Raw genomic sequence first — 19,568 nt, 5'->3', positions numbered from 1 at the left:
GAGTTGTATGTTCCAATAGTTTATTCCCTTGAAGCCATAAGCAATGACAGAAATAAGTTTGGGGCAGACTCCCAAACAGCTACATCTTTATTTAAATTGATTACCACCTTTGAATTTATTGTTTCTTTGGTTGTGACTAGAGCTGTTTTTGATGAAACACATGTAGTTACTAAAATGTTACAATCTAGCAGTTTAGATATTCAAACCTGTATAGATCTTATTTTTTGCTTGACTAATAGAATTACGACTATTAAAAACAAAATTGATAGTTTTCATGATAAGTGTTATCTTGATGCCAAAGTTATTGCTGAACAAATTGGGGTTGATGAATGTCGAAAAAGAACTGTTGGGAGACAAATCCACCGCGATAATCATCCAGCAGAGAATACATCAGAATATTTTAAACGCGTTTTAACCATCCCTGCAGTTGATCACTTAGATTTAGCTCTTTCTGATAGGTTTTGCAATGACAATTTAACTTTGTTCCATGGCTTGAGTATTATCCCTGATAAAATAATTTCTTTGCTAAATGGTCCATCAGAAAAAAATAATTGGAGGGAGAGCTTAAAGATTTTTTCAGATTTTTTTCTGAAGATTTGCCAAATCCGTTAGCTTTAGAAGCAGAGTGTGGTCTTTGGGAGATATACTGGACTACCACTAATTATCCCATTCCAAACAATGTATCTGATACTCTAAAGTCAATTTCATGTACTAAAACTTTTGCCAATATTTTTGTTTGTTTGCAGTTATTAGCAACTTCACCTGTGACAACATGTTCTTGTGAAAGATCTATTTCAAATCTTCGCAGATTGAAAACCTGGTCAAGATCAACTATGTCTGGAGATCGTTTGAATGGTTTAGCATTGATGTATACACATAGAGACATAGTTCCAGATACTCAAGAAATTATTAAAAAATTAGTGCAAAGAAATGGTAATCGTAAGTTAAACCTTTCGTGAGAACACGAACGCTTCAGTGATTCAGAGTTTGTATAAACTTTACTTGTATATATGTATGTATGTATATGTGTGTGTGTATATATATATATATATATATATATATATATATATATATATATATATATATATATATATATATATATATATATATATATATATATATATATATATATATATTATATTTATTGTTATATTTAATTTATAAAATTGTCTTTAATTATAAAGCTCTTGGTTTTCTTTTCATTTTGCAACTTAATGAATAGTTTAAAAAGGTAAATAGTTTCTTTTAAGCAGATAAATTTCAATTTAGTGAAATAACTATGTAACTGTTTAGAGACAAAGTTCTTCAAGTTTTATTCATCACAAAGTTCATTATTCATCACAAAGTTCATTATTTGAAAATTAATAAATTAATCAAAAGTATTAAAAAAAGTTGATTTCCTTCCGGACAAAACAAGTGCAACTTGACAAAATGTTGACCAAGCTGTATTTCGCTATCAAAATTTCGTGGCGAATCCATTGTTGTCGATCACAGCCTTGCATCTTCGAGGCATAGATTCGATCAGGTGATCAATGAAACTTTGTGGAATCGCTGCCCAGGTCTTTTGGATTTGTTCAAACAGTTGATCCTTATTACGAACACCTTCACGATTAATTCTGCGGTTGACGATCTCCCACAGGTTCTCGATAGGGTTGAGATCCGGAGATTGAGGCGGCCAATCCATCACCGATAGGTGGTTGTCTTGAAACCACTGCTTGACTACTTTTGCAGTGTGTTTCGGATCGTTGCCTTGCTAAAAAACCCATTTTATTGGCATATATGGTTTTTTAGTGAAATCAGCGGTTTCTTTGCAGGGCGTCGAGAAAACAATCCGGCTTCAACAGCACGTCGTCTGATTGTTCGGTCCGATACAAGCAGCTCTAATTGCTTTTGGAATGGAAGCTTCTGGATGCGTCTGGATGCTTCTGAATGTTTCTGGATACTTCTGGATGCTACTGGATGCTTCCAGATGCTTCTTCTGGAAACTTCTGGAAGCTTCTGCATGCTTCTGGAAACTTCTGGATACTTCCTTTAATTATTAAAAAACTTCCGTGACGTTGACACGGACCAGACTTAAGAAAATGAAACAAACCAAAAAAGTTGCACTTGTTTTGTCAACTGCAAAATGGCACTTGTCAACGAAATTCTGCCTGTGTGCTGTCACCTGTCAGCTGATTGCTCGTCATGGCATGCTATGACTCCAGAATCCTGAACTGTTTGCTGTGGTAGTATAGCTTGTTTCGTTTTTAAGGCATGTAAAATTAGGAACTCTTTTTAGCATTATTTGATGTTGCTTGCAAATGTTTTGTCAAATACTGTATTATACAGTCTGTGTGTGTATATATATATATATATATATATATATATATATATATATATATATATATATTTACACAACATTTGTGCTTTCCACGTTACTTGTTAGCTTGTCAAAACAAGAAATCTTCTTGAATTTTAGTTTTGAAGATCTTTTCTTTATTTTTTTAAGGAACCAGTTGGTAGTTTTTAAAAACTTACGTGCCCCCTCCCTACCTTTTTATTTGTAAAATTGTCTCTGAGGTAAGGACAACGATATGCTATTGAGAATTTGAATAACTTTCTTTTTATTTAAGTATTGTTTCGAGTTGTTCTAGTGCTATATTTATTTACATTAGTTTTAAAAAAGTTAATTATAAATTGATTTAAAACAGTTTCCACTTTATGTTTGAACTTAAACAAAATATTTTGATATATAATGTTGTAGTAAATGTTTAAAGCATTCATCATTTTTAGTAATGAGTTTGCATGAGCAAACTTGTCTTTATAAAATATAATTCTTGAAGCAAGTTTCTGCCGTCTATATAAAGAACTTAATTCAGTTTTATTGGTACTTGCCCATGCTATATTGGCTTATAATAGATAGCTGTGTATAAAGGAAAAATAAAGAAGTTTTAATTTTTTTAAACGACTAAGTCTTGCTTTATAGAATAGACTGATAGAATAGACTTTATAGAATAGACTTTATAGAATATGCTTTATAGAATAGACTTGCTTTATAGAATAGACTTATAGAGGAGACTGATATTTTTTGAGTTATGTATATTTATTATATAATATTTATTTATTAAATTGTGTACTGAATACCATTTGTGTTTTGAGTCAAGTTCTCTCACCAACTTAAATAATTACATGATTGGCTTGGACATTTACATTCGTAAAAATTCACCGTTTTGTCGGAAAACTATGTTTGAATCCACAAACTATTTTTTTTAAATGTTTTCGTTTAGCACAACTTCAATCTATCACTTTTCTCTTTCTTCTATATCGCTCTTCTTCATTGCAAGACTGTGCTCTTTTCGATGTTATTTCTGATCAAATTGACCAAGCTTTTTCACTTTATCCTTCAGCCAATATTGTTGCTATTGGCGACTTTAACACTCATCACACGGAATGACTTGGTTCTTTTGTCAATGACTCTGCAGATGTTAACTTCCACAGTTTTTGTCTTTCTCAATTTCTAACACAAATTCTCTCTAAAACTATTATCTCATTCTTCTTTATTATCAGAATCCCTCTATTATGGAACTTCACAAGTACCTTAAAGCTGACTGAGACTCTTTTCGTGATTTTTTTCTTGATGGCCATTGGGTTTTCATCTTTCTGCTGACAAATGCACTTCTTATGTAACTTCTCTTGACTGGTAAGTAATCTTTAATTCTCTTGACAATTCCAAACTCTAATCCCTAGTTTGACATTGACGTATCATTTCAGCTTCTGTATCTAAAGTGATTTTCTGCTTAGACTCTTTTATAGCTTGTGGTCTGGACAATATGTTATAGCCTTGCAGAAGTGTTTTCCAGATATGTCGTCTACACTTTCAAAATTATTTGACAATTGCTTATCAACGTCTTGTTTTCCAGCCTGTTGGAAATCAACAACTGTAATCCCTATTTTTAAAAATTCTGGAGAGTGATCAGACCCATCTAACTACCTTCTCATTAGTCTCCTTACTATGATAAGCGAGGTTTTTGAGCCTTTAATTAAGAAACACTTAATCCTGTAACTTACTTTCTGATCATCAAAATGGATTTCCATCTCCTTGTTCAACAGTTAATTTGTTAACGGTAACAACAGATAGGTTTTACCGTGCATTAGATAGATGTAGAGAGGTTAAGGCTATCGCTCTAAAGCATTTGATAAAGTTTGGCATGCTGATCTTTTCCATAAGCTCTCTTCTTACGGCATATCAAGTAACATCTTTAAGATTATTGAATCCTTCCTCACCATTTGTAGTATAAAAGTTGTCATCAATGGACAACACTCTTCTTCATATCCTGTAACTTCAGGGGTTCCTAAAGTTTATATACTCGGCCCTATACTTTTTTTTAATTTAAATTAACAATCTCCCAGAAATTCTCACATCTAAGGTGGAAATGTTTGTTGATGATATTACCATTTATACTTGTCTTGTTAGGAAGTCAACACTCACTGATTGTTTGGAGGGGCATTTAAGCTTGAAAAGGATCTCACTTCTGCTACAGCATGGGGCTCTCAGCGGCTGGTGAATTTTAACTCAGATAAAACTCAATTTTTTTCAGCTAATCGTAATTGCAATAAACTAGACCTCCCAATGTTTATGAACGGTAATGTAATAGAAGAGTCACCTACCCTTTGTCTTTTAGAATAAGAAAAAAATTGCACTAGTTTATTATTAATTTATCAACATAAACAATTAAACAATATTTAAAACAGTGATATTTATTATAAGTGATATTTATTATAACTCAATTTGTTTCTCTGCGCATTGACCCTTTCGTCAAGATTGTGTTTTGGAGTTATAGAGTTGAGAGAGGGTTGTAACCACAAATTAAAGTAGCTTCCTCGACCGTAGAACTAACATTAAAAATTAACATGTAAATTAACATTTAAAAAAATAATACAAAGTAATATAGTAATATAATATATTCACGACTTTAAATGGTATACAACTGCTAACCATATTTAAAAAAAATTGTAGTTTGCGTCAACTTACTCTGGGATTCGGGTAAGTCGACGCAAAATATGCAACTTTTTTGTGACCCACCCAATTTTTAACTTTTTTAAACACTGAAATTAAAACGATTGATTTAAAAATTGAAAAAGTTAGAGTATTTTTAATGGTTTTTAACGACTAAATAGCATGGATTGAATTGTCGATTCATTTAAACAATTTTGTGGTCGAACCAGAAAATATCTTTGTTAAATTTTAACAAAGATATTTCTGGTTCGACCACAAAGTTGTTTAAATGAATTGGTTATTTAATTTATGTTGCCGTGGTTATTTCTGTGTATACTTGAATATATTATAAATAAGATAAACAATTTCTTTTTTGAAAAAAAAGAACAAACATTAATAATATTTTATGATTTGCTACTTTAATATTAATACTAATAATAAAGTAAAAAACATAAGGTTCTGGTAATATTAGTAATGAAGCAAATTATTATTAGAGGTTATTGAAACCGATTTGTAATATATTACAAATAAGTTTCAATTATCTCTCTTAACTCAATTATCATTTAATAACAAAAAACTGTTTTAGTTATCTCTCTTAACTCAATTATCTTATAGTAACAACTTGGCTTCATGTCTTAGTCGCATTTTTTTTTCTTTTGTTTTGTCACACTGCGTAATACAGTACATGATCATTTCAGAAATAAATAAATAAATAAAGAGAACTCTATCCGAGTATTGGAGTCTGCCAATATATATATTGGATCTTATACTAGATATAACCCTATTTGAAAAAGAGTTTTGAAAATCAGATTGACATATAACCCATCAAACACAAGACGTTTAAAAATCGTCATTCAGTCGTCTCTTTAAAAGTCATGCGTCAATTGAATTTGGTAATGAGCTAAAATAGAAAATTTAATAATAAAACTACTATAGTATATAGAGATGACAATTTGAATCTAAATATTTTTTCCTTTATTAATATATATTACACAGAACCAAGTGGTGTCTTTTATTGCAGTATCTGGACGTATATTTTATTATATGCATTAACTCAAACGCGCTTTCACACATGTACATGGCTACACTCGCGTACACTCAAGCATTAGTCACTCAAGTACACTCCCGCAAGTGTATGAGTGCGCCTTTGAGATTGAAATAAAGAATAATTAAGATTTTGTCCTTATTAACTGTGCATATGTACACCCGCCTATAAATGATGAACATACGCTCAAAACACGCGTAATCATGCACAATCACGCATACACTCATACATACGTGTGCATTGACGCGTAAACTCTCAAGAACTTCTTATGATATCCTTTATTTAGAAAATCAATAAAGTCACGCTAGTATTTTTCTTTAAAAATAATGTCAATTTTTAACGTAGGTTGTTTGTAGATTCGCTGTTGCTCAATAGAATATATTTTTAAAATAATGAGAAAAATACTGAAAGAAGAAATTGAATACTGATATATAATTGAAAAATGAATAGTTAAGAATTTTTCAACTTTAAAGTTAAATTGCAGTCAATTTTATTGGAGTTAAATAAAATAAAGATGAGATTAATGGAAAAGGTCTAATGCAAAGGATAAACATTATTTACAAACAACTTTTTTTTATTGGGTATGTGTTTTTAATTCTCTACAACTTTGACTTACAAGAATACAGAGTGTTATATAAGCAGCTATTATTTTAACAACAGTCATTATTTCTCGCTTTAAAATCAAAAATAATTTGAATATTTAAAAAAAAATTTGCTTAATGAACGAAAATATGTTTTACAAATAATATGCTTTTTCCGTACCATGGTACAGTAAAGCAACGAAATACAACGCAAAAATTACAACAGTACAAAGTATGGCAGGTTAAAAGAGTCGACTAATACCAGTTAAATTTAACGTCGTAACACCAGATAATGTGTGTAATCTATACATAATACCAGTTATTTTGTACTAGAGATGTCAATAACCCAGTTTTTACGAAGCGCTAAACTAATGCAAATTATAATAGAATTCTCCTGCGCAATAACTGGGACATAGTGTGAACGCAATACTACAATAACATATAGATTTACATAATGCTGGTCTTTGAAAATACCTTTTATAACTTTTTATTAATGAATCCAGTAATCTTTTTTATTCACAGAATTATAATTAAATTTTATTTTATACACAGTTGTGATAACATTCTTTTGAATATACTTACATATTATGTGACTTTGATGTCTGGAGAATGTTATTTTGTTGAAGGTTTTTTTCTATTTTGTTATTTATATAATTAAAAGTTCTGTTTTGTTATTTACCTTGAAACATAAATCGCTGAATCTCTTATTCAAAAATTGCGAAAATTCTTTTTTTGAGAATTTAAAGATAAAGTGTCTTGTTATTTATTAGTTAAATAATAACTATTGATATGCTATATTTAGCAGTTAGAATATTTTTTAAAAAGACTCTAAAGATTTTAATCTTTTTTTTTAACCTTATTATTTATTGGCAATTAATGAGCAATTTTTTATTGAGAAGTTTTCCGGTTTATTTTTAAAATCATTTTAAGCTTTTTCTACCATAGTTGACCAGTTACTTAAAAAAAATCTCTTCAACAAAGTTTTTTATTTTAAACTAATTTGTTTAGCAAAACGTTTTTTTTTCTGTTTTTTTAATTTTGTCGTTGCTTGGATTTAGTAGAAATTTTTTACTTATTTGTATTTATTAAAATAAAAATTAAAAGTGTTTAAAAAGTAAGTATAAAAGCAAATTTTACAATACAAAACTAATTATGAACAATTAAGAAAAAACTAATTATGAACAATTAAGGAAGTAAACGTAATTAATTAAATTTCACTTTTATTTAGAACCAGAACCAGCTATTACATGACTTTAGGCTAAATCAAATATGATTCTATGGAAGCGCTTTTATTTACTTTTGATAATCGAAGGGTTGCGAACAACTTGTAATAGGAATGCCTTTTTGCGGCAAAAAATAAACAAAATGCTGGATAAAATTATTGAAAATAAGTTGAATACAAGTACTACATTCATGAACTCAACAATCGCACGTTCTACCAGTTCTATCAAAATTTCAGATTTAAACGAAAATAAAAACAGCGAAGAAATACATAAAGAAATCAAAAACTTCAAAAAAGATTCACTTCAAGAAAAAATAAATAACAAAGTTCAAAATTTAAACTTCCAAACATTCTACTACGTCCCCTACCATTCAAGATGTAGATTTTCAAGACCGGTTATTAACTACTTATACAATTAGATTCAATTAGTATTAAAATAAAATGAATATTGAAAATGAAGTTGCATTTGCTTAAGTTATATCTTCATTCCATACAATAATATCAAATCATTATAAATAACGATTTGTGTATTTGACGAGTAATGAGCAATTATTTTATATTGGTGTTTGATGAGAATAAGTTTTTGATGATCAGTTATTTGATCAGAGATGCCGACAAAAAGAAGAATTAATTTGCCATGTAATTTAATTTGTTGCGCCATTATTAAAGAAAAAAATTGTTTAAGACCATACTGCGTGCTTTAAGACATTTGGATTATATATATTATTACGATATATTTATTTTTTACATAAACAAAGTAATGTTTGTTTAAATAAATGATTAAAACTATTTGACTTTTTTAATGAACTTTTTTAATCTATGTAGATATAAATGTTGGGCAAAAATATTATGATATTATGTAATTTATTCAAATATAGCAATTTTAATAGACTTGATAAGAGATATGTATTTTGTTTTATATGATTTTTTAAATATTTATGGATATTTTAACTCAGGACTGTCCCAAAAATGTCTCACAAGGATAAGAGGGGGGGGGGGGGAGGGAGGGAAGGAGGTACTTATGTATTTTTTACCGACTTTAAAAAAATAGGTACTGCTGTTTGACATTTACCGACTTAACATCTCTTTGCTATACTCAATATGCCATACTAAAATTGTATATACTCAATAGTTTACTATTTTAGTTCTTTTAACATGGGTTTTAAGAAAAAAAAATTTTATAAAATTAAAAATTACAAGTTGTAATTAAAATTTAAAGCCAGCATGGTATGTTTCTCTATGTTCTCTAAAGCTTTTTTGAATTTTTTCGAATGCAATACGATGTTTTCATGTAATGTTGTTTTATGGCCTGTAAATGAATTAATTTTCAGGTCAAAAAGTGGTATTGACACAAGTATTTTTACTCATATTTAATTTACAAAATGTGAGATGTAAATTGTTAAGAACAAATTATGAAAAACAAAGATATAAAACTTTGTTGTTCAAACTTCAATTTGTTATTTCAAAACTGTGTAAAATGTTAACTGTTAACGACTTGAAAAAAAGCCTAATGAAAAAAGAGGAAAATTTAAAATTAAATTATAAAAAAGAAGAACATTCAAAACGTGACGCATTTGTGTCATATTTATGTCATACATATGACACATATGTATGACATAAATATGACACATATGCATATGATATACATATCACATACATATACATATCTGTGATATGTATATGTATGTGATATGTATATCATATGCATGTGATATTATATGCATATGGCATCATATGTGATATCTGTGGTATGTATGTGATATCATAGGTGCATATTTTAAATCATAAATATGATAGGTGCATATTTTAAATCATACATACAAGTTGTCCATATCTATGTACATAGATATGGAACTGAGAAAAAGAAACATGATTTTAACCAATTTAAAAAACGTTTATAAGTTATAATAAAAATAAAGAATAAAACTAATTCTACTGAATAAAATTATTATTCTCTCCAAAAAAATGTTTTGGATTGAAAACACGATGTAATATCGCATTTAAATTGTATCTTATACATATTTCTTACAATGCTTTAAGTTTTAGGTTATTTAGTATTATGTTTAAACTAAAAAAGAAACATTAAAAATATACTTAATTTTAAAATAAAAATATACTTAATTTTAGTTTCACAATTAGATAAATTAGTACAACTTAAATGGCTTTTTTTATTTTTTCCTCTATTTTTTTAAATTTTTTTACCTTTGAAATATATTCTAATTTTATATGTTAAGAGCAGTCGTGAAAAGATTTTAAAGGAGGAGGAAGGCAGTGAGGGAGTGGTCAAAAAAAGGGGTTTTAATAGCTATGGTTAAAAGAAAATTTTTACAGACTGAAGCCTTTAAAGAAAACAAGGTCCTCTTTAGCTAATATTTGTCGACTGCCAACTAATGATTCAAATTTGCCAACTTCAGTGTCCCAATTAGTCGACTAATTTTTGAATAAAATTTTCCTAGAGTAGTTAGGCAACCTACGCCCCTTTCGGGATGGCCCTGAATACGTCCCACCTTAGTTACTTCTATAAAAAATCTCTTGAAAACTGGCATTCTCTTAGAACAAACTTTTATGAATTAATTAACTTTGTATAAATGCTCTGACAAGACAACTTTCTTGCTACATTTTGATTTAGGTCTATTTTGCTTAACTCTTCACTCAATAATAAATAAACCGACACGATCTTTAGCAAGTTTTTCCTGGAGTTACTTTTAGAAAAGAAAGTTGTTCGTTTTGAGGTTACAAAGGTGAATCGTGTCAAAACTACTAAGTCTTTAATACTTATTCTTTTTGGCAAAAAGTCTTTTTTCCACCAGAAATGCGTTTCTTACAACTACCACTCTTTCCCACATGCACATCTTCAATTATTTCACCCTTTCAGAGAACAAATTTAGAAAAAATCAATAACTAAATTTTTATACTTTAAAATATTCTTTTTATTAGTTTTTCTAAAGCAATTTGGGTTTTTTAAATCAATATTATTTAAATTAATTAGTAAAGACTTATTAGTAATGATATGAGGTGCACGATAAGTCATTTTGAATGGCTCAATCTTATTTTTGCATGAAGGCTCTAACAGGGTACTATTTGTATGCTATAAATATTTGTACTCTGGATTTTGTTTATAAAGACGATAGAAAAATGAAGGACTTTTTTGAATTTTGCTAGTATACATAAGAACATTATTTACATTTAGTTCAAACAATGTTAATAATGAAATTTGTTCAAGACGAGGTTTCAAGTGTCCTTTTTTATTTTTAAAATTATTCATACGCATTGCATGCTTCTGTTTACAATAAAGTGGTTCTAGTTTTGTTTTAAAAGTCCTACCCCATGCTATATTACCTTAGTTTAGGTAATTTTGAACAAAGCTATAATAGATTTGTTTGAGTATTGCTTTTTTTAACTTAATTGCAAGATAAAAATCTGCATCACATAACCCTGTCAACTTGCAATAGCAACTTGATAAGGAACTTGTTCATTAATTTAAAATGTGCTTAGTCAAATATTAAAATGGCGTCCAAATGTGTATGATTAGTTATTCGAATAAAATTTTTTATGACATTATCCTGACGTAGAACAGAATGCGCTTTGCTTTTAAAACCACTTGTTCAAATTACTTAGACAAAACAAAATTTTGTCTAATTTTTTTTTCTGCAAATTATGCATACCATAGAAAAGAAGATGTAAAAAATTCAAAACCATTTTTCTGTTGTTACAAATCACGATTATTAGCTTCTCAAATATAAAAGTTTTCTCTTTTACGACTTTAAAAACTTATTAAATCAAATAATATTTAGAAAAACCAATAAAAAAAAGTTTATGGAACAAAACACTAAAATTTTTTAAAAGTTCTACTCTCCTAATCTCGGCACAACAGCAGTCGGCTAAAGAAATAATCAAATATTTCAACCAAGAAATAATTTAAGCAATCATTTGATAAATTATTCCATTGAAAAACAAACTTGATTTTAATTTCCTAAATGTTAGAAGTTGGTGCGCTCAAATGGGACAGTAGTAAATATTAAATACAAACTGATTCTAGTTACAGATTCTGATTACAAACGTATGATAAAAACTTTTAAGAGTATACAACCAGCATAACTATCTCCTTTAAACTACAATGTACGAAGTATACCAATATTGCAGGGGCAAAAAGGGAAAGTGGGCAGATTAACCGCCACTCCTAAGATTTTTTCATTATAATTTTTTTTTGTATTTCTATATATTTACCAAAGCATGCTGTTTTGAGAAAGAATGAAGAAAGTCTAATAGGCAGGCTGTTTAAAAGCGAAATGAAAATGGAAATTTTAAATTGGGCTGCTGAAATATTAACTTATTACGTCATTTCATAGTTACATAAATTACGACAATAAAAGACAGATACTCAAAGAAAAATTTACTAAAATGTATTATGATTTGTGGGCAAGGCTCCCACAAATCATATAACCTAAAAATCTCCCTTCTTACTTGTGTTTATTTATTTATTTATTTTTTATTTTTTTTTTTGTGCATAAAATTTCTTAAGCATTCTTTATTTCAGCATTTTAATTTCAAATATTTCAAATAAATATCTAACTATCTATATATATGTATATATATATATATATATATATATATATATATATATATATATATATATATATATATATATACATACATATATATATATATACATACATATATATATATATATATATATATATATATATATATATATACATATATATACATATACATATATTTATGTATATATGTACATATATATATATATATATATATATATATATATATATGTACATGTATATATATATGTACATATATATATATATATATATATATATATATGTACATATATATGTATATATACATATATGCATGTATATATGTATATAGGTATACATAAATACATACATAATGTGTATATGTAAATATATATATGTATATATATATATTTATATATTTATACATATATACATATATATGTATATATATACATATACATATTTTATTTACACTTTTTTTTTGCCGATAAAAAAAAATTTACAGTCGTAACTTATAAAAAAATAATTACATGACCGGGGCTAGAAGAAGACAAATTTAGTCTTATCATTAAGCCCCAAAAAATGCGTCATTACTAGACAAAATATAGTTTGACAATAAAATATAGTTTCAATGTATATATCTCTGATATATATTATGAAAAGAAAATTTAAATATATTGCATATCGTTTAAAATTTATAGTTTTTCAAAAAATAAGATATAACAGTTGCCTTGTAAAATAAAAGAAACAAAATTTATTAAAATATTAAATGACAAAAATAACATTTAAGAATTGGTTTGAAAAATAAGAAGATATGATTTTATATAAAAACATTTTATTGGTAGAGCATTTTATAGTTTAACTTATTTAATTATATTTATAATACTTTTCATTGCCAATTAAGTAAAAGCAAATAAACAGTATAAAATAAAAGTAAAAGATTAATAAATAACGCAAAATAAAAAATAAATTTCTCAAAAAGAAGATTATCATTTAAAATGATAAAAATATATGTACAATTATTGATTAATTATGTATTAATAATCTAAAGTAATTAATTAATTAACTATTAATTATTGATTTCTAATATAAAGAAGTTTTATTAGTAAAAATTTAATTCATTTTCAGTTAACAAAAGTAATTGCTTAAGTTTTGTTTTGAATTGGTTTAGAGAATAATTAGTTTTCATTTCATTATTTAATATTATGTTCCACAACTTTGGTCCTCTGTTTACAATAGAGAATTTAGTAGCGGAATAATAAGTTTTGGATTGAATGTAGTTGTATTTTGAAAATCTGGTAGGGTATATGTGATTTATTTTTTCAAAAATTGAATAAAATAAGATTGGTAATATATTTCTATCAAGTTTGAACATGAAAATAAGAACTTGATAGAGGTTTAGTTTATATACATTTAGGATATTGAGTTCATTAAATAGTGTTTGTGTGTGTGAGAAGCGATCTACGTTTGAAATTATATTAACATATGCATATTATACTAACATATGCATATTGAAATTATACTAACATATGCATATTAGGGTGGAGTAAATTTTAGTTTTTTTTACAATTCGTTTAGCCTGGGTGTGCAAAAGTTGTCTATTCATTTCAGAAATACTCTGTAAAAATATCAACGCTCTTGGATATAATCTTGAAGTGCCTCAAGACCTTTAAAATTTTAATGGGTCCCTAATATTATGTAAAAAAAAGTTTTTCAAAAGTATGTCATGTTGGGTCTCAAAAGAAGCAAAATTTTAAAAAAATTTCAAAAATAATAATTATTTTAAAAAAAAATTGTTATTTTCTAGTTTATGGCAGAAAAAATGACCTTTTAAACTAAAAGTTAAAAAGTTTATTTTTTTTAATTATAATTTCAAAAAAATCTTAAATAATAATTTTTTTATAAATTATTGTTATTTTTGAAATTTTTATAAAATTTTGCTTCTTTTGAGACCCAACATGACATACTTTTGAAAAAAATTTTTTTACGTAATATTAGGGATCCATAAAAATTTTAAAGGTCTTGAGGCACCTCAAGATAATTTCCTAGAGCATTGATATTTTTCCAGAGTATTTCTGAAACGAATAGACAACTTTTGCACACCCAGGCTAAACGAATTGTAAAAAACACTAAAATTCACTCCACCCTAATGCATATATATGTGTATATATATATATATATATATATATATATATGTGTGTGTGTGTGTGTGTGTGTGTGTGTGTGTGTGTGTGTGTGTGTGTGTGTGTGTGTGTGTGTGTGTGTGTGTGTGTGTGTGTAAATTATGTTAGTGTATTTTACAAATAGAGTGCTCAATGTTCTTAAAGAACAGAGCAATAATAAATTAGTAAAAAACACTTACCTAACTTTTATCTTCTACTTTAAGTTTCCCATTACTGGATCATCAGGAAGAGTTCACACTTCCTGTTGATCCAGCAATGGTGAAACTTAAAGTAGTAGATAAAAGTTAGATAAGTTTTTTTTACTAATTTATATATATATATATATATATATATATATATATATATATATATATATATATATATATATATATATATATATATATATATATATATATATGTACATATATATACATATATATATATATATATATATATATATATGTATATATATATACATATATATATATATATATATATATATATATATATATATATATATATATATATATATATATATATATATATATATATATATATATATATATATACATATTCATTAGGGTTATGACTTTTTTCAACCCCATGCTTCCTGTACTGTAGTTTGATGAACTTTTACCTAAAAAGCACCAAATGAACTATTATTTACATATCTTTTGAAAAAAGTTCACCTCGCCATTGAAAAATTGATTTTGGCATAAATAATACTATGTATTTAAATGTATTTAGAATGTCACAGTCATGTGATACAATAAACTTGCAATCCAACAATGACTCAATCTTGCTCTTGCTTGTTGCATAGAAGGAATAGAAGGTGCATTTTGTCTCTATTTTTGTATGACGAATACACTTCCTTCATTACTTTGATTGAGCGCTCTGCGCATTTATTATTTCTGTGCATCTGTAGTATAGATGGGTCTCGCTTCAAGTAATTTTTCAAATAGCTTAAACCCTTTTTGCATGGATTCAGTTCTTCAGCTAAGTTATTAAAGTCGTTTTCCTTATACAGTTGGTCTGTAAACTAATGTTCTGCCCAGCCATACGATATAAATCGACTCTCTGCAGAACTGTTCTTGTTGAAGGAGTTAAAATGAAGGCCAGAATCGCTAGTAGAGCTCTGGAGTTCGGCTTTGCATTGCTGATGTTGGGTAATTTCTGAAACCTGATCAATGGAAAATATCCCTTTTCATCAAAAAATTGGAATACTTGACTAAAATGAAATAAAAATTTTATGTCATCGCTACAGCCTGATGTTTCGAGAATAACTTCTATTCCGTTATCAAACTGTGTTTTCAGTTGTTCGTACTCCTTCAACAGTTGAGATACAAATGAATACTCGATGTTCGGCAATTGTATTTTACTTCCAAGTTTTTCATCCATCACCAATGGGAGAATTCTGTCTAATACATGGTATTGAGAACTGATAAACTGAGGTTTATTGATGCATTTCTCCGTGAACATTCGTTGCGTTATTACAACAACACCATTCTTTTTTCCAGTGTTAATGCTGGTGGTATCTACAACAATCATCTGTATTGAATTCCATAGGTGAAATTCATCAACTTTAGAAATTTCTTGAGCAATAGTTTTCCTCCTGCCATCTACCAAGCCCAGGACATCCAATTTGATTTCTCTTCTTTCATTTTTAAGGAAGACCTTATATTGACATAAACAATTCCATTTAATTGACATAATCAATTTCATTGATGTGCTTGCCATCAAAGTGTAAGAAACAACTTTCCATATGCAACTTTTCAATCATTTATTTTTTCAGCTTGATTGCCTCTTTGATTGTTGACTTGTAAATAGCTGATTGACATGGAGTTAGGATGCCAATACCTTCCCAAGCCAATTGCTTGCATATGTTAGCAGCTTTGTTTGTTGATACTCTTTTGCAGGCCACCAAGTTGACTGCAATTTTGTTTTTATGATGTTTCTGCTTGGAGAAGTAGCCTCATTTTGAACTTTATCGTTTTCATATTCATTGTAGTCAGCCTCAGTCAGAATCACTAAAACCAGGATAGTAAGATGATGAGTTGGATGACCTATTAGAAAGTTTTTGTCTTTTTGAGGGATGGATCGTTTCTTTACTGACCGCTTGGCCTGTAGAGTATTCCACTGTTCCTTTGCTTTCCAGGTGGAGATGGTACAACTGCTTGTCCTTGGAAGATAAACATGTACCATCCACTTAGTAATATCCAAAATTTCATCATTTTTGGTCCAAGGAAATGGGTGCATCTGATAATTTGCTTTTGGAGAGGCATTCTGCACTTTTCTTCCAGTGAATATTCTTCCAAACGGACCATTCTTCTTCTTTTATGAGAGTCTTCAAACTTTACCAGATTATTGGTCCAGACATCCTTGTTCTTCTGAATGCTACTATCGCTAGGCTTTTAAGTCGCTTTGTGTTGCTTCTGTAAAACTATAAAATTAGATAAGCAGCTATATATATACACAGTATAAATTGTTTTAAATTATTTTAAGTTGTTCCAGAATGTTCTAAATTGTTCTAGAATATTCTAAATTGTAATAGAATACTCTTAGTTGTTTCAGAATGTTCTGAAGTCGTCTAAAATTTTCTGGAATTTTCCGAAATGTTCTAAAGTTTTAAACACTTCTAATCTATACAATTTTAAAGGATTTTCAGCAAAGTCACAGCTATTAGTAGTAGCAGTAATAAAATTAAATAAATGACGATTTGTAATTTTAATTGCGGTTGACCTTTTTTACAACCTAGAGGAATTGAACATGTTTTCAATGTTTTTTAACAAAAGTTCGGTTTAAGTCACAGGAATTTTTTTTTCTTCAAATGTCAAAAAGTCATAACCTTAATATATATATATAATATATATATATATATATATATATATATATATATATATATATATATATATATATATATATATATATATACATATATATATATATATATATATATATATATATATATATATATATATATATATATATATATATATATATATATATATATATATATATATATCTATATATATATATATATATATATATAGGTATATATATATATATTGGTTTGAGGAATAATTCATGAGCGTTTTTTTCAAATTTAAAAATGCACGCAGAAATAAAATGCATTGGCAAAATGTTTTATGTTGTTTGAAAGAGAATGTTTTGCTCTACAAGATAGTGTGTTTTGATTTGTTAGTTTTTTTTATTTTTGTGTATTTTCAGATCATTCAAATGGAATGTCAAGTGGACAAAACTGAGCATTTTCGAAACAATTTGCTTTTTGCATTTAATCGAGGTGTTAAGGCCGCCGAAGCTGCTCGTGAGATTTGTGCTGTGTATGGAGAAGGAGCAATGCCTGAAAGTACCGCCCGCCGTTGGTTTTCGCGCTTCAAAAATGGGAATTTTGACCTCAAGGACGGATCACACACCGGTTGACCAATTGAGTTCGACGAAGAGCGATTGAATCAACTTCTTCACGAAAATCCACGTCAAGCGACAAGAGAATTGGCGGAGCAGATGGATTGTGATCAAAAAACTGTGGTGAACCACCTTCACTCAATGGGCAAGGTTCAGAAACTCGGCGTTTGGATGCCACACACTTTGAGCGAAAATAACAAAAATCAACGTTTTACAATTGCCGCCGGTTTGCTCGCTCGACATCGCTCAACACATGGTCACAAACACCGTTTTCTTTACCGCATTGTCACTAGCGATGAAAAATGGTGCCTTTACGTCAATATGAAGCAGCGAAAAGAATGGCTCAGCCCCAAAAAACAAGCGACTCCGCGAGCAAAAAAAGACCTTCATCCTCGAAAGATCATGTTGTGTGTATAGTGGGATTGGGAAGGCATAATTCATTACGAACTGCTTGAGCGCAACCAAACAGTCAATGCGGAGCTCTACGTTCAACAACTGCACCGACTCAACGAAGCAATTCAGCAAAAAAGACCAAATAGGCGAAATGGCGTTCTTCTGCAACACGACAACGCCCGTCCTCACATCTCCAATATGACCAAAGCCGCGATTCAAGAACTCGAATGGGAAGTGCTGCCTCATCCTTCATACTCTCCAGACTTGGCGCTGTTAGATTTTCATCTGTTTCGATCGCTTTCGAACGCTTTGCGCGGTGTATCGTTTAATAATGACGTGGAATTGAGGGCTTGATTGGACGAATTCTTTGAGTCAAGACCGGGAGATTTCTATCGCCGAGGCATCGAAAAACTTATTGAACGATGGGAGGAAGTCGTAAACAACAACGGAGAGTATATTATTGATTAAATCGTTGTAGTTTTTTTGTATAAAATAAATTTGAAAAAAACGCTCATGAATTATTCCTCAACCCAATATATATATATATAATATATATATATATATATATATATATATATATATATATATATATATATATATATATATATATATATATATATATATATATATATATATATATATATATATATATATATATATAAGTTTTGAATAGATTGTTTTGATGAAAAATAATATTTCTTGCGATGATTAAATCGCTTCAAAGAAAAAAGTTTTTACTGATGATTTTTTTATCTTTGTTTACAGTAATAATCAACTGCTTTTACTATTTCTTATATAAAATTCAACGAACTTCTTATTAATTCTCTTAATATTATGTATCTTGGAATGCTTTTCAAAAAAGGTTTTTGCACTTCAATCGTAGCACCAAGTTTGTTCTAAATAAACAGCACTCTTATTTATTTTAGTAACCTTAGGATATTACAAGGTTCTATACAATTTCATCTGTATTGTTTCTGATTTACATTCAAACAATCTTACAACTAAAGTGGCTATATTTGCTGATATAGCTACCCCACTAACTTCGTGGGGCCCTGCGAAGTTAGGGACTCCTTTTGAAAATTTAGGTATGTAATGTAATTTAATTTTTTTTTTGACCAATTGGGGCCTTAATAATAGGTTTTATGGAGAAGGGGGCCTTTAACACACTAGCCACGGCACTGCATACATATATACACATATGTAATATATATACACATATGCATATATAT

At 28.4% G+C, this 19,568-nt stretch overlaps 1 long non-coding RNA gene across 1 annotated transcript; it reads left to right on the top strand.

The window, feature by feature from the left end:
* The first annotated feature begins 7,616 nt into the window (after nucleotides 1-7,616).
* On the top strand, nucleotides 7,617-8,742 carry LOC136086537 (uncharacterized). Its single transcript, XR_010641403.1, has 2 exons — nucleotides 7,617-7,715; nucleotides 7,830-8,742. It is a non-coding gene; the product is annotated as an uncharacterized LOC136086537 (long non-coding RNA).
* The last annotated feature ends 10,826 nt before the right edge of the window (nucleotides 8,743-19,568 follow it).

Source organism: Hydra vulgaris, chromosome 10 (assembly GCF_038396675.1).
Source record: "Hydra vulgaris chromosome 10, alternate assembly HydraT2T_AEP".
In the NCBI taxonomy this organism is placed as follows: domain Eukaryota; kingdom Metazoa; phylum Cnidaria; class Hydrozoa; order Anthoathecata; family Hydridae; genus Hydra; species Hydra vulgaris.
This window is presented reverse-complemented; position numbering and strand designations above follow the sequence as displayed.